The sequence below is a fragment of the Mustela putorius genome, unplaced genomic scaffold, assembly GCF_011764305.1.
Source record: "Mustela putorius furo isolate JIRA1106 unplaced genomic scaffold, ASM1176430v1.1 tig00003845_pilon_pilon_pilon, whole genome shotgun sequence".
Lineage (NCBI taxonomy): Eukaryota > Metazoa > Chordata > Mammalia > Carnivora > Mustelidae > Mustela > Mustela putorius.
In genome coordinates this window covers 48,217,283-48,232,046 of record NW_025421998.1, presented here as the reverse complement: position 1 = coordinate 48,232,046, position 14,764 = coordinate 48,217,283, and positions in this window count along the sequence as shown.

Here is a 14,764-nt window from a genome sequence, read left to right as displayed (position 1 = left end):
CAGTCTTTAAGTGTCTGCCTTCAGCTCAGATTATGATCCCAGGGTCCTGGGATCAAGCTCCCTGCTCTGTGGGGAACCTGCTTCTCCCTTTCGCTCTGCCCCTGCTCATGTTCCCTCTCTTGCTCTGCCTCTCTCTGTCAAATAAATAAGTACAGCCTTTAAAACAAACAAACAAACAAAAACAACAACAAATGTATACGCTCATGTAACCATAAGATTAATGAAGACATAAAACATTTCCATCAATATCAAAAGGGCCCTCATGTTCCTTTACCAGTCTCTCTTCATCCCTAAACCACCAGGAAGCTGCTGTTTTTATTTACATCCCTATGATTTAGTTCTGATGTTCTAGAATGTTATATAAATGGAGAATACAGTATGTACATTTTTGTGGTTATCTTGCTCCATGCAAAATCTTGGAGATTCATGTTGTGTTGGTTTTCTTTTTTTCATTGATGAGTCAGATAAATATGCCATTATTTGTTTACCCGTTCACCTGTTGGTAAACATTGATTGTTTCTAGTTTGAGGCTATTAAATACAAAGTTTCCATAGATATTCTTGTACAAGTCTTTTTGTAGAAACTTGCTTTAATTTCTCTTGGGTAAATATGCAGAAGAGAAATTAAATTGCTGGACCATTAGGATGGCTTTTCTTTAAAAAAAAAAAAAAAAGACACTTCTTAAGGCAGTTGTAACATTTTAAATAGTTACCAGCAGTGACTACATGAGAATCCCACTTGGTCTGTCTATTATCCAACATTTGGAATTACTATGTGTGTGTGTGTGTGTGTGTTTCAGTGGTATTTGTAAAGTAGTACCTCATTGTGGTATTAATTTGCATCTCCTGATGATAAAAAAAAAATATATGAGACTTTTGGAAGTCTCTTGCCCATTTCTAATTGTTTTTTGTTTTTTTTTTTATTATTAGTGTTTAGGAGTTCTTTGTATATTGTTGATGCCGATTCTTTGTGAGATATTGTGAATATTTTCTCCTATTGTGTGGCTTGACTGGCATGTTGTGATATCTTTTGTCAGGCAAAATTTTAAGAATTTTTATTAAGCCCAGCTTATCATTTCTTTATTTTAAAATTAGTACTTCTTTATTTCTAAAAGAAATCTTTACATACCTACATTTACAAATATATTTGTCTTATTTATTTCTCATAGGCACTTTATAATTTCCAGTTTTACATCACACTCATAATTTCTCCTCATGTATTTATGCTGTGAGTCACATTTAGTGTTTTTTATTTTTTATATGTTTATCCAGTGTTCCTATTAGATTTATTGAAAATACTTTCTTTTCTTCCATTAAATAGCTTCAGTACATTTCAAAAATATGTTGATTATATATATTTGGGTCTGTTTCTGGACTCTATTCTGACCCATTGCACTTATGCCAATGCCAAGATAGTTTATTATCTATTATATCTTTATAACAAGTCTTAAAGTCAGATATTTAAGTCCACCAGCTTTATTCATCTTTATCAATGTGAGCAGCATATACTTTGATATTTCTGAAAATTTACTCTGAAAATCTCTGCCTTCAAATAGGGGTGTTTAGTCCATTTACACTTAATGTAATTGTTGGCACTGTTAAGTTTAAGTCTGTCATCTTTCCTTTTTATTTTTATTTTTTGGGCCCATCTATTTTTTTGTTCTTTTGTTCTTTCTTCCCTGCCCTCCTTTGGAAAAATGAAATTTGTTTAAGTCTTTCATATTATCCCCTTTAATCACTTTTTATATATACCTCATTGCTTTACATTTCTAGAGACTATTTTATAGACTAGAATGTATATTCCATATGGTTGCTTTTTTAATTTGAACTTTTCCTCTGTATAGGATCTATAGAGTAGATATTTGGCTATTTGACACTAATATTATTTGTTCTAAGCTCAGATTATGGAGATATTGGAAAACCAGTTATTTACAGAGTGACTACAAGAAAAGAAAAAACAAAGGTGATTCTTATGAGAGAAAACAAGAAGTTAACAGAAATAGCAAATATCAGGTAAGACTGAAGTTCTATTTGTATTATTTGGATTCAAGAGTAAATATATAAATGTTTTATTTAAATTTATTCTATATTAGACAGATAGTAAAGCAAAATGATACTTGCTTTAAATGTAGTAGCACATCCCCGAAACTACTATAGCTTTGAAAAGAAACTATCTCACATAAAAGATACATTTGACTGCTGGCCTTTACATTTACATTCTGTTAAGCTAAATAGCTGTCTTCTTTTGATTTCATCTCTCCACTCATTCATTCATTCATTTATTCATTCAAAAAGTAGCTCAGTTTGCTAGGAACATCACCATGACCACTGCAGAAATCTTGAGTCAATTCCTAAGAAGGCCAGGAACAGTTAATGTTTCTTTTTTGTTCCTTCAAAGCAAAAGGAGGCCTGGCCTAAATTAAGCAGGGAGTGCTTTTTGCAAAGCATACCAAGCTTTATGGGACTTCAAGCTCAGCATTTTAGGCACAGTATTTCAAACTAAATCACAAGAAAAAAATTCACCACTATATTACTTCTTTTAAACAATTCAGCATGATGTATTTTTCCCCCTTTGGAAATGGGATACAGCTGCTTCCTGGGTCATGATTATGTTTGAGGATCTTTTTGGTAAACTGAGGCCTTCTTGAAGTATCATTATGAAAATGTGTAAAATATAAGTCTTACTACCTTAAACACTTATGGAGCTGTAGGAAAAATAAAGAGTGAAATCTGTAAAGAGAAAGGGTGAAGTTAAAATTTTCTAATGCATATTCTTACAAGTTTTTTAAATGCAGCATCTTGTTTTTAGACCATTAAAAGCAATTGAAATCAGATTTTTATTTTTAAGTAAAAAACAATCTTTACTAAATAATAACAGCATAAGAAGAAAGAGTTCTATGAACTTCTTCAAGTGTTTAAAATACAAACATATTTTACAATCAAACTTTTTCCAAACCATTTCCTAATTTAAAAGGAAGTAAAAATCTTTTTAGCTTATTCTTTATCTTAACAGATACCTTTACCATAATGCAGATTGCCTTATTGTTTCATGACATATTTTTGTTCTATATTTTTTAGGAAATTACTTGGGCTTTTTTTATTTCTTGATTGCAAGAGTAATAGATACAGAGAAAGCACAAAGAGTAAAGAATTTAATATAGCCCTTGATGAAGAATAGTCCCTTTAGTATCTTTGTGAATTTTATTTTATCCTTTTCCTATATATGTATTTTAATACCAACCAACCATACATATGCATATCAAACACATATATAACATATATATGCTTAATGAGTTTATACTGTACTTTATAAATGTGTATTATTTTAAACACTAATTTTTCCTTTAATAAGCTTTAAAAATGTTCAATATCTATAAATATAGATCCAATTAGATTTCTGTATCCATTCCACTGAAGCTATTTAGACAATCACCACTAACTTCTAATTCAATGTGCAATCCTCATTTCTCATTTTACTTGACCTTTACTTGATACCATGGATCTTACTCTTTCTCTTGAATCACTGTCATTTGGCTTCCAGAGCTCCTTCTGGTTTTATTTTTCTGGCTGCTCCTTCTTGGTCTCCTTTACTAATTTCTCCTTGATTCCACAGTCCCACAGTCTCTAAACATCAGAGTTTTATTGGGCTCAGTTCTTACACCTCCTCTCCTGTCTCTCTATAACCATTCCCCTGGTGCTCATATATAGTCCAGTGACTTTAAATACCATTTATGAGATAGCATCTCCCAAATACAACTCTCCAGCCTGGCTGCCTCTTCTGTTTTCCTGGCTATATACATACAACTGACTATTTGACATCTCTATTTGGAGATTTCAGAGGCATCTCAAACTTAGGATTCAAAACTTCAAAGTGAAAGTTTGAATCTGATTGATATTATCTGCCAGACCTTCTCATGTTCCCTGTCTCAGTAAGTGGTAGCTCTTGTGTTTCCTATTATTCAAGAAATAAATTTCCAAGTCACCTTTGAATTCTTTTACTGAAATCCTACTTTGGATTTGATAAAAGTGCTACTGACTTTTCAAATCAGCCCTGAATCTTACCACTTACCACCTCCACTGCAACACCCAGGTCCAAACACCTTTATCCCTTGCTTAGATTATCACAGAATACTTATAATTGGTCTCCTTCCTTTTACATTTAGCTCATTTTAATCTCTTCTTTATGCAGCAAAGGAACATTATTATAACATTAAGACAAAGCACATTATTTCTCTCTCTCTTTTATCCTCTCCAATGGCTAAAGGTTTTCACTACTATCTAGTTTCCTCTCTGACCTCATCTCCTAGAATTCACCTTTTGCTAACACTTCTCTGCCCATGCTGATCCCTTGCTGTTCTCTAAGCCCTTGGTATTCGGTCTCCTCTCCCTGTAATATCTTGTTCTTCCAGATATCCTTGTTGTTTACTCTCTGACCTATATCTTGACACAAATTTCCCCCCTCCATGGGTCCTTCAGCCACCCTATCATGAATCCCATCATTCCATTTCCCTGCTTTATCTTTCTTTTTAGTACCAATCTAATATACTATGTATGTGTACTTAAGTATTATGTTTTTGTCTCACCAGTTAGAATGTAAAATCCAGGAGGGCAGGGTTCTTTTGTTTTTTTTTTTTTTTTCTGTCTTATTATTTCTGTATGGCCAGTTTATAGAACAGTGGCTAGAATATCACGAGCACTGAAATATTTGTTTAATGAATGAAGAAATAAATGAAATCCCATCATTATTTGGACCTACTAATAATATTTCATTACATAGATGGATAGTTACTTTTTTCAACCAATTCTGGACTGATGCATGCTTAGTTGGTTTCTATTTCTTTATTATTATTAGTTTGTTTGTGTGTGTGTGTGTTTTAGAGGGGGGGGGCGGGGCAGAGAGAAAGGGAGAGAAAATATTAAGCTAGGTCCATGCCTGATTAGAGCCCAGTGCAGGGCTCGATCTCATGACGCTAAGAACATGACCTAAGCTGAAATCAAGAGTCAGATGCTTAATCAAATGAGCCACACAGGCACCCCCATTTCTTTGTTATTATTAACACATTATATTAACACTCTCTGACAATACCTGAATGTTCCTCTAAGGTAAGTTTCTAGAAGTGGAGTTGCCATATTAAATGTCTTGCACAGTTTTAAGGCTTTAATTAGGCAGCTGCTAGTCCTCCACAAAGTATGCAGGGTCATATACCTGAACCATGTGTGTGAGTTTCTCTGCTCTAGGGCATTGGCTATAAGGAATATAATCATTCTCTCTAATACTTCTCAATATGTATTAAAAATTTGGTATCTGAGTGTTGTTTTACATTCGTGCAACTTAAATAAATAACTACAAACAAAACATAAAAAAACCTATAAGTAAAATTCCTCTAGCCTAGACGGTAGCATCTCTCAGGGAACCAGCATATGATTAGCTCTTGTTAGTAGTTGTACAGCACCTTCTCTGATGGGACAGGGCAGTTCCTATAAATTCCCCAAAGAGACTTGACTTTTCACTTGTACTCTTTTCCCATTCACTGTTCACCAGAGAGATGGTATTCTACTATTTTGTCACTGTTTCCTACTAAGGTCCAGCAACAGGACTGATATAAGTGCTTTTGCAGAGAAAAGCAATAAACAAAAGGCATCAGAGCTGAACTAATCTTCTTAAGAAAGTCACTTGTAGCTCCTCTCTGTCATTAGATCTTCTGTGAGCTTCTAGGTAGGGACCGGCTTTCCCATCCATTTAGGGAGGTAGAAGATGGTTGGGAGTGGATAGCTATTCAGTCTGCCCAACACAAGTCTTTCTTGCTGAAGTTTATTTGTTTTGGCTGTGATTCTGACAGGCCTCCTTCCTGTGCACTTGTTAGATTTTTCTGGCTACATTCATAAAAGAGGGAGCCTGTCTCTTGGTGAATATTGAATTCCTCTATGTGATAACTTGTGATTTTAATGAAATTTTGTTAATCTCTGAAACATGGGCTCCTTTGTGTCCAGTGCCCCTAATCTTCCCGAGATTATTTTTTGTTGTTGTTATTTAGATGCGAGTGTTGTCGGCCTATATATATTCAAATTACATTTTAGGAAATGTATTTCTTTGCATGACTTTAGAAGTAGAAGTTAGTCACTCTGGTTGAAAGTTATAATTAATATGGTGGTAGAGACTATATGGGGAGTAACATTGTCAGAGAAATCACAACTCTGCCTGTGCTTTTGCTTTTTAAAGAAAAGGAGTCCATTTTACCTAACAGCGTTTCCCAGACTTTTTGGTTTCCCAGACTTCTGCATTCCTTTAAACTATTGGAAGTTATTTTCAAGGCCAAAGAGCATTATTTGTGGGTTATAATATCAATATTTGTCATATTAAACTTTAAAACTGAGAACTGGTTTATTTAAAGATGGAAGTGGTAAACCAACTGCATGTTAATAGAAAGAACATATTTTTATGAATATAATGTTTTTACAATTTTAGTTAGAAGAGTAACATTGTTTTACATTTTTGTAAATGTCTTTAATATATGAATTAATAGATGGCAGCTGGATTCTCAGCCTGCTTCTGCATCTAATCTGTTGTAATATCACATATCATGTAGCTTCTGGAAAATTCCATTGCACACTTGTGAGAGAATGAAAATGAAAAAGACAAATAACATCTTAACATTATTATGAAAATAGTCTCAACCTTACTGACCTCCTAAGTATTCCTCAGGGGTCCTCAAATCCTATGTTGTCCTACAAGAAAGGGGCAGTATGATCCAGAATATGAAAAAGCAGAGTATAGGACAAAAGTTGAAGAGTTGGAATGTATTAGCTTTGGTTTATATTACCTAAATCTGAAAAGAAGCGATGAAGTATGTTAAAATTTTAGATTTTAGAAACATTCACTCTTAGTGGGCTTGCTTCTTTGGTTTACTGATCGGTGCCTTCATCTACATTATGAAAAGATTTCTTTCACTTTCTCAGTAACCTGCTTAAGCAGCAGAAACTGTGTCTCACTGGAGCAATTTTCTATGCTTTATATTAACTTTATTGTTTCTTTGATTGATAAATTAAAATAAAAAGCAAAGAACATAGCTTCCTCAGTTATGAAAAAGCTAAAGTTCTTACAATGATCCTCTAAATTCATTTTTAAAAACTTTATTGTCAATTTGATTAAATAGGTAGCTGGAAATTTTTTCTCAGACACCCATTATTCTATTTTAGTGAAGTGCCCAAATTGTCCCTAACAACTCTTTCAGTTTTGCCTTCCTGAAACTTGTCCCTCAATTTAGAAAAGAATGAAAACATTTTCAGGATGTATTTTATACCTAAAACTATTTTGGGGAGTTCCGGGAGGTCGCCTGAGAAATCACAAAGATTTGTTCTGTCACCTTATAAATAAAGAGAAGCTAGACAACTTTATGTGTGTTTGATCTATTACTACGGTAGGAGCTTCATGGGAAAAGTTGTCAGTTCGGAAAACACAGCCTTTCCTAGACAATGTATGTGTCGGTAAAATGTTGGCAATTTAATGAAACATAGGAAGTCCCCAGAAATGTGCCAATACCCTCTCTATCTATAAAATGTTTTTACTTCCAAAATTTCTATAAAATAGTTACACGTCAGGGTGCCTGGGTGACTCATTGGGTTAAAGCCTCTGCCTTCGGCTCAGATCATGATCCCAGGGTCTGCCTCCCTTCCTGCCTCTCTGCCTGCCTCTCTGCCTACTTGTGATCTCTGTCTGTCAAATAAATAAATAAAATCTTTAAAAAAAAAAAGTTACATGTCATATACTCCAATAGAGAATTTCAGTTTCTTTTGTTTGGATATTGATTATGATGATAACAATATTGGTTATGGTGATAAATTAACAAAAGCTATTAAGTCTATAGATGGTTTTATTTGACTCAGATACTTTCCTGAAGTCTGATGCTTGCCATAAGCCAAGGGCTGAAGTTGTATCTCTGACACTTTAGAATTGACTCTTGAGTGCCAGCCTCAGAGCTGGCATCACACAGACAACTTTGAAACTCACCTTTGTGACCTTCGCATGACTGCTTCGTGAAATTAGACCACTAACCCAAGATATAAGAATTCACTTCCTGGAATTGAATAAGAAAACTGGTGACTGTTTGGCCTAATGTTGGTAGAGTTTTTTAACTTTCTATTTTCTAGAGCTGTAAAGAAGCCCTTTCTTTTTCTTCTTAAACGGTCTATAACGAATACAATTGAGTGAAATCTGCTTTGTAACCTGAAATATGGCATTTTAAAATAATATTTGGTTTTCACTAACCACAAATTATTACAAACTTAATGGCTTAAAATGACAGAAATGTATTCTGTCACAGTTCTGGAGTCTAGAAGTCCAAAAATCAAAGTGCCTGCAGGACTGATTCTTTCTGAAACCTCTAAAGGGAGAATCTGTCGCATGCGTCTCCTAGTTTCTGAAGGTGGCTGGCGATCTTTGGTGTTTTGTGGCTTATAGACGTTATCACTTCAATCTCTGCTTCTGTTTTCACATGGCCCTCTCTTAAATTCGGGATGATTCTCATCACAAAGTTCTTACCTTAGTTACATCTACAAAGAAGTTATTTCCAAGGAAGGGCACATTCATAGGTGTTGGGACTTGGAGCTATCTTTTGGGAGGACACAATTCAGCCCACTCTACCACCTCTCTGGAATTGAAAAACTTCGCATGTTTTCATACTTTTCATGGAAGTATTTGCAAAAGCACAGTAAGAATCTATACTATAAGGTCTTGCCTGAAGTGTTGTATTTGAAACTGAGGTTCTTTTAATCAGGTATGACAAGCTGCCTTTAAGGAAAAAACAAACAAAAAACCCTTTACTTATGCAGCCAATGCCTCCAAACTTCTCCCATGAAAACTGGCGTAAAACCTGGCTTACTGTAGGGTGGTAAGGAAGATCCCTGGCAGACTAGGAATCTTTAAAAATTTGGGGGACTTGCAAGAGATAGGAATTCACTTGGATATACAGTACTATGGGTAAAATCTGTTGGAGAGAAATTATTGGGCTTGGCTCCCTGGCCTTGGGATTAAAAAGAAAAAAAATAGATGTTTTTAAAAAGTAAAATTTGAGATTCCTTATGAAAATATGCAGGCAGAGGTTAATTCATGGCCTTCGTAGCTCTTCAGTATGGGATGTATGAATTGCAAGAATTGCAAAGCAAACTCAAGGAGCTTATGTGATAAATGAACACTTTCGCTGCCTTCAGGTAAATAATCAGATCAAACCTCATGGCCAATTTTTAGGATCAAGAATAATCTTTGAGGTAATTATGATCACAAGAGGGATAGACAATCAGGAAAAAATATTAAAGACTTTGAACAGGCAAAAGGTTAATTGGTGTCCTGGTTAGCACAGTCTTTTGAGTTATCTTTGTCTTTGAGCTATTTTATAAATCTGTAATTTGTAGAAACCAGTTACAATGAAACATAAATGTTGTCCATAGTGCATTTGTCTCATCCATCTTCAAGAAGTCAGCTTTATAGCTATTAACCAGCAATTTCAACACTGCCAAATACCCACATCTGTGTTCTCTGGATTCTCTTTTCAACTGTTCTACTATCTTACAGGCTTCTACAGTATTATTAATAAGTTAAATAAATAGGTGTCTTTATTTACAAAGTGTACAAGACATAAAAGTGTGTTGGTTATATCTATTCATCATTCAGGAAAAAAATAACAATTTTCGGCTATCTCTGTGGGGAAATGGCATGTATTGATTGACTTAACTTGTTTATCTTTCCTCCTCCTAAATGGAATGGCCTTGACTCTGAAATGGAACTGACTTGGTCTGATTGAATACTGTTATCTCCATACATGAGAGTAATTCCTGGTCCATCTGAGATGCTCAGTAAATGCTTTTGGAAGGAAGAAATGATTGGATGAACACATTCAGGAAAACAGGTTATAATTTTCTTTATACAATTACATCTGAGTCAACATTTCAACTGATGTTTATAAAAGGAATTAAGAAATTAGTAATACAGGGTTAACCATTACTTAATGAAATTAATAATTTTAATAATCATATAATAAAATTTGAGTCTAGACTATTATAATATATATAAATGTATTATAAAAGTAGATATAACCTAAAAATATATGCTATGTTTATGATCAAAATACTAATCAAATAAAAACCAAATAATGTGTAAAAAACAATTACCTTGTAAAAAAAAAAATCTTGTGATTAGTCCTGTATAACATAAAATAGTAAAATAGTATATAGTAAATTCAAATTATTTATTTTATTCCATTTGCCTTACTTCTTTTTCAATGTCCTTCTTGCCTCTGTGTCTCTCTGTCTCTGTCTTTCACTGGGGCACAGTGTCATCAGACTCCTTCATGTCCAGGGTCTACTTCTGAAGGATCCCTGCCTTTTCCTTGGAAGAGTATCAGAGGTACCAAAGAGTTCACAAGCCGTTCTCATCACCGGTAGTATTCATAGTAAAGATAGTTCTATGGAAAGTCACTGTAATATCCTTGAATTCTCTCTGTACTGTTCCCAAAACTGACTTATTTGATAATATGTTTGTGATCAAGAGACAAGTTGAATCTTCTTCTCTCTCTCTTTTATCCTAATCATCATACTTACACTTTGAAATGAGAAGCTCTTTCCCATACCACATCTTACGATATTATCTCAATGCATATAACCTTAGGCCATGAAATAAAGGAACGTTAATATCTATTTCATTGAGAGATGTATTTATAGATTAATTTTCGTGTTCTTTAGATGAATCATTATCAATATTTAAAATACAGTAATTTGGACATTTGTATGTTAGTAATTATAATGATAAAGTTAAATCCAGAATAAAATTCTTAACTTTTTTTTAAAGATGTTATTTATGTATTTACTTAAGACAGAGAAAGAGAGTGCCTGTGAGCATGAGTGTGGGGAAGGAGAGAGAGAGAGAGAAGCAGACTCCCCAACTGAACAGGGAACCTGATGCAGGGCTTGATCCCATGACCTTGGGATCATGACCTGAGCTGAAGACAGATGCTTAACTGACTGAGCCACCCAGGTGCCCCTAAAATGTTTAACTTTTAAGGATATCACATCAAAGCAAATTTTTAAGATTTCAATATCAATGTATAGATGTATAATTGTGTACATTATTGTCACAGTTAAAGATGAAACGAGCAGGTGGTTAATATAAAGAACTTTAAATATAAAAAAATTACATTAGGATACATTTTAAAGGAAGAAGAAGGGAAATAATATTTCAAGAGGAAAATGGATTGAAATTAAATTTCCAGATATTAAAGAAAAGCTTATTCATGAACATTTTGATAGATTACAAGGAATGTCAAATGACTACTGTATTTGTCTTATGATGGATACATTTAAAATATATTCCAAGAGCTATACATTTCTGCATGTCTAAGGCATTACATCATTTCTAGAAAAATTCTTTTAGTGGCAAATTTAGCAAGAAATTATAAACTTTAGGCTATTCCTAGTCTGTAGACTTGCATGGAAAGAATAACTGCTAATGAGTATTCTGTACTGTTTTGTTGGCTAGAAGTAGTGTCAACCTCAGATAGTATTATATCTTAGTTCATTAAAAAAGCCCAGAAAACCTTCACAAGTTATTCTAATGATAGCATCATGAGACTCAATGTTAAGTCTGTTGGGAACAGGAATTCATAGTTGAAACAAAGATTTCAAGTCCCCATCCTTTGGCCTTGGTCCGTACACATGGACTTGTACATAGTAGCACCATGTAGAGTATGATTAAGAACCCGGCAAACCAACATACTGACTGTGACTTTCCCCAAATTACTTCACATTTCCAAACCCAAGTTTTTTATTATTTAAAATAGGGCTCCTCTGTAAAATAGTTCTATCCCTTAGAATTCTTCAAAGGAATTAATTGTGTATTGAGAGTTTAGGGCAGTGTCTGGAACATAAAATTATTATGTTTAAGTAATTGTTTGGTGCCATAATTATGTATAGACACAAACATTTATTCTTTTCTTTAAAAATAAACTGACATTTGGGACGACCAGGTGGCTAAGTCGATTAAGTGTCCAAGTCTTGATGTCAGCTCAGGGCATGATCTCAGGGTGCCGAGGGGAAGCGCTGTGTCAGGCTCTGCACCGAGCGTGGAGCCTGCTTGAGATTCTCTCTCTCTCTCTGCCCCTCCCCTGGCTTGTGTGCACACATGCTCTCTTTCTCTCTCAAAAAAAAATTTTTTTTTTAAAAATTGACTAGTATTTAACCTTAATTAATTAATAAATATATTGTCTACAATATATTTCTGTTTGACTCATTCAGTATCACTGAGGCATTTCTCAAATCTTCAACTATAGAAAATCACTAGTGCCAAAATAAAGAAAACTGAGATTTCTGTGAATCTTACATTAGAAAACAATAATAATCTTTTTGCATAAAACAACCAGTAAGAATTGGAATTTAATAAAAAGCCAGCCATCTCATGGTTTTTAGTCCTGTTGTCTCAGAGAGATAATCAAGAAGGAACATAAAGTTCAAGGCCAATTACTATTTAAACAACAATGTAGCCTTCCCTTTTATTGTACTACACTCCATTAGCTCCTTTTAACCTAAAAACACTATTTTTATGACAAAGAATAAAATTCAAAGCCTTTACTTTGAATATTTAGTTGTCGATATTAAACAGTATGTAGAGAAAAGCCCCAAATTTGAGTGTATGTTCAATTTAAGAGTCCAAATTCTTCATTAAAATATCATTGGGAACGTAACTGAATTTATAATTATATAGATTCACAAACTTAACATGCATTCAGATGTTTCACAGATGTGGAAATGTTTACATTTGGAAGACCCACCCTATCTTACTGGCATGAGGTCCTCTGATAAGTTAACACCTATATATAACGAGAGGTAAATGAAAATCTCCAGATAGCTTGCCACTGTTCAGCCTTATCATACATAAAATAGTGTCCACAAAAATCATTTGTCTATGCTGTCCTTACCCTTTTATTATTGCTAAAACCAATCAGATTGGTTTTAGACCTGTTTCCTGATAGCTTTGAAAATATATGCCTTACTGTTCTAAGAGAGATATGCTTTTGGGGAGTTATTTGCATATTTTCAAGAGTCTCATTAACTGTAGAATGGCCCTCAGATTCCTCCTAATCCACTTATCAAATTGGACTCTAGCAGGAAGCACAGAGATAGAGCTTTTCAGCTTGCTAATCATACTTAGAATTACACCACTTATTGGCTCTCATTTTAGGCTAGGATTTTAAAAAATCACATATAATCCCAAAAATAAATAGTCTAATTAGTCCACATTCCAAATGCTGAAGAAATATGATAAGGTGTTACCTACAGAAAAGAGAAGCCAAGGAAGTTGAACTTGGCCTTTCCCTTCTACAGTCACGGTCATTTTCCAGCTCTCATCATATTCTTTCAATTAACAACGTTTGATGCACTTGCTCACTCCCTGCTTGAAACACATTCTTCACTTGGCCTCAGGAACATCCCTGCCTCCAGCTTTTCTTTTCTTTTGTTTTCTCTCTTTAACTCAATGGGCTCCCTTTTAACCTCCCTCCCTGGGTTAGATTTAAATTTCCTAACTGCTAACATTGGGGTAACCAAAAATCTGGTCCTAGAACTCTACTCTATTTGTGCTCACTCCCCAAATAATTTTATCTTATGCAATGTTCAATGCTCAAGTCAGTCATAATTGAGTAATTTTCAAATTTAGGTATTTACTATATATTTAGGTATTTACTATATATATATATATATATATATATATATATATATATTTACCTGTTTTAGAGAGACAGCATGCAAATGGGGTTAAGTAGGGGCATATATATATATATATATATATATATATATATATATATATATCTTTCACTGATTTCAAACTTGAAAATCACTAATTCTGAAATGGAACTTGTAACTCTTCCCTCTCCAAAATCGTCCATCTTGCAGTTAGTTATGGCAATCTTAGAAAGAGGTGACTCTGGTTATTCAAACCAAAATCATGCCATAATCCCCAATGGCTTTCTTTGTCTCACACTCCATACCCAATCTCTCAATAACTTTCAAGACATAATCAGAATCTGGCAACTCCTCACTACCTTCATGTTGTCCCCCAAATTTAAGTCATGATTTTCTTTGAACTATTGAACTAATCTTTGGATTATTTGAACTGCTGAATCTATCTCCTCACATGTTTCCTTTCTAACCTGGCCTCCCCGTAGTCTGTGTTCTTACTTCGGTGAGAACGTCTTCACTTTACACAAAATGTGTGAAAAGAGGAAAGTGCAAGGTTTTTATTATGGCCCATAAAGCCTTAGATGGACTCTCTGAGGCAGCCTTCAAGGCATGTGTGCCCTGTCTCTGTTTTTCATTGTCTAGCACTCCTCTTACTCGCTCTGTTCCAGCCCTCTGGTCTTTCGGTTTTCTATTCACACACCGGACATGGTCCCACCTCTGGGCCTTTGCACTTGCTGTTCCTGTGGCCTGGAAGAGTTTTCCTCCAGATAACTTCACGACTGCTTCTCTCCATTCTTTTGGGTTTCTGCTTATATGTTCTTTCTCTGAAAGCCATTCTCTTATCACCTTCAACAAAACAGCACCCCCACTGACAGTGTCTATTCCCTGTGTCTATTCCTTTTTATGCCTGCTCTTCCTCTAGCACTATTTAATATTGGGTTAAGATATTCTTCTGCCCTGGCATGAAAATATTCATGCCACCTGACATTATAGTCTTACCTATTTATGTATTGCCTTCCTCTTTCTTTTAAACAGCTAACTTG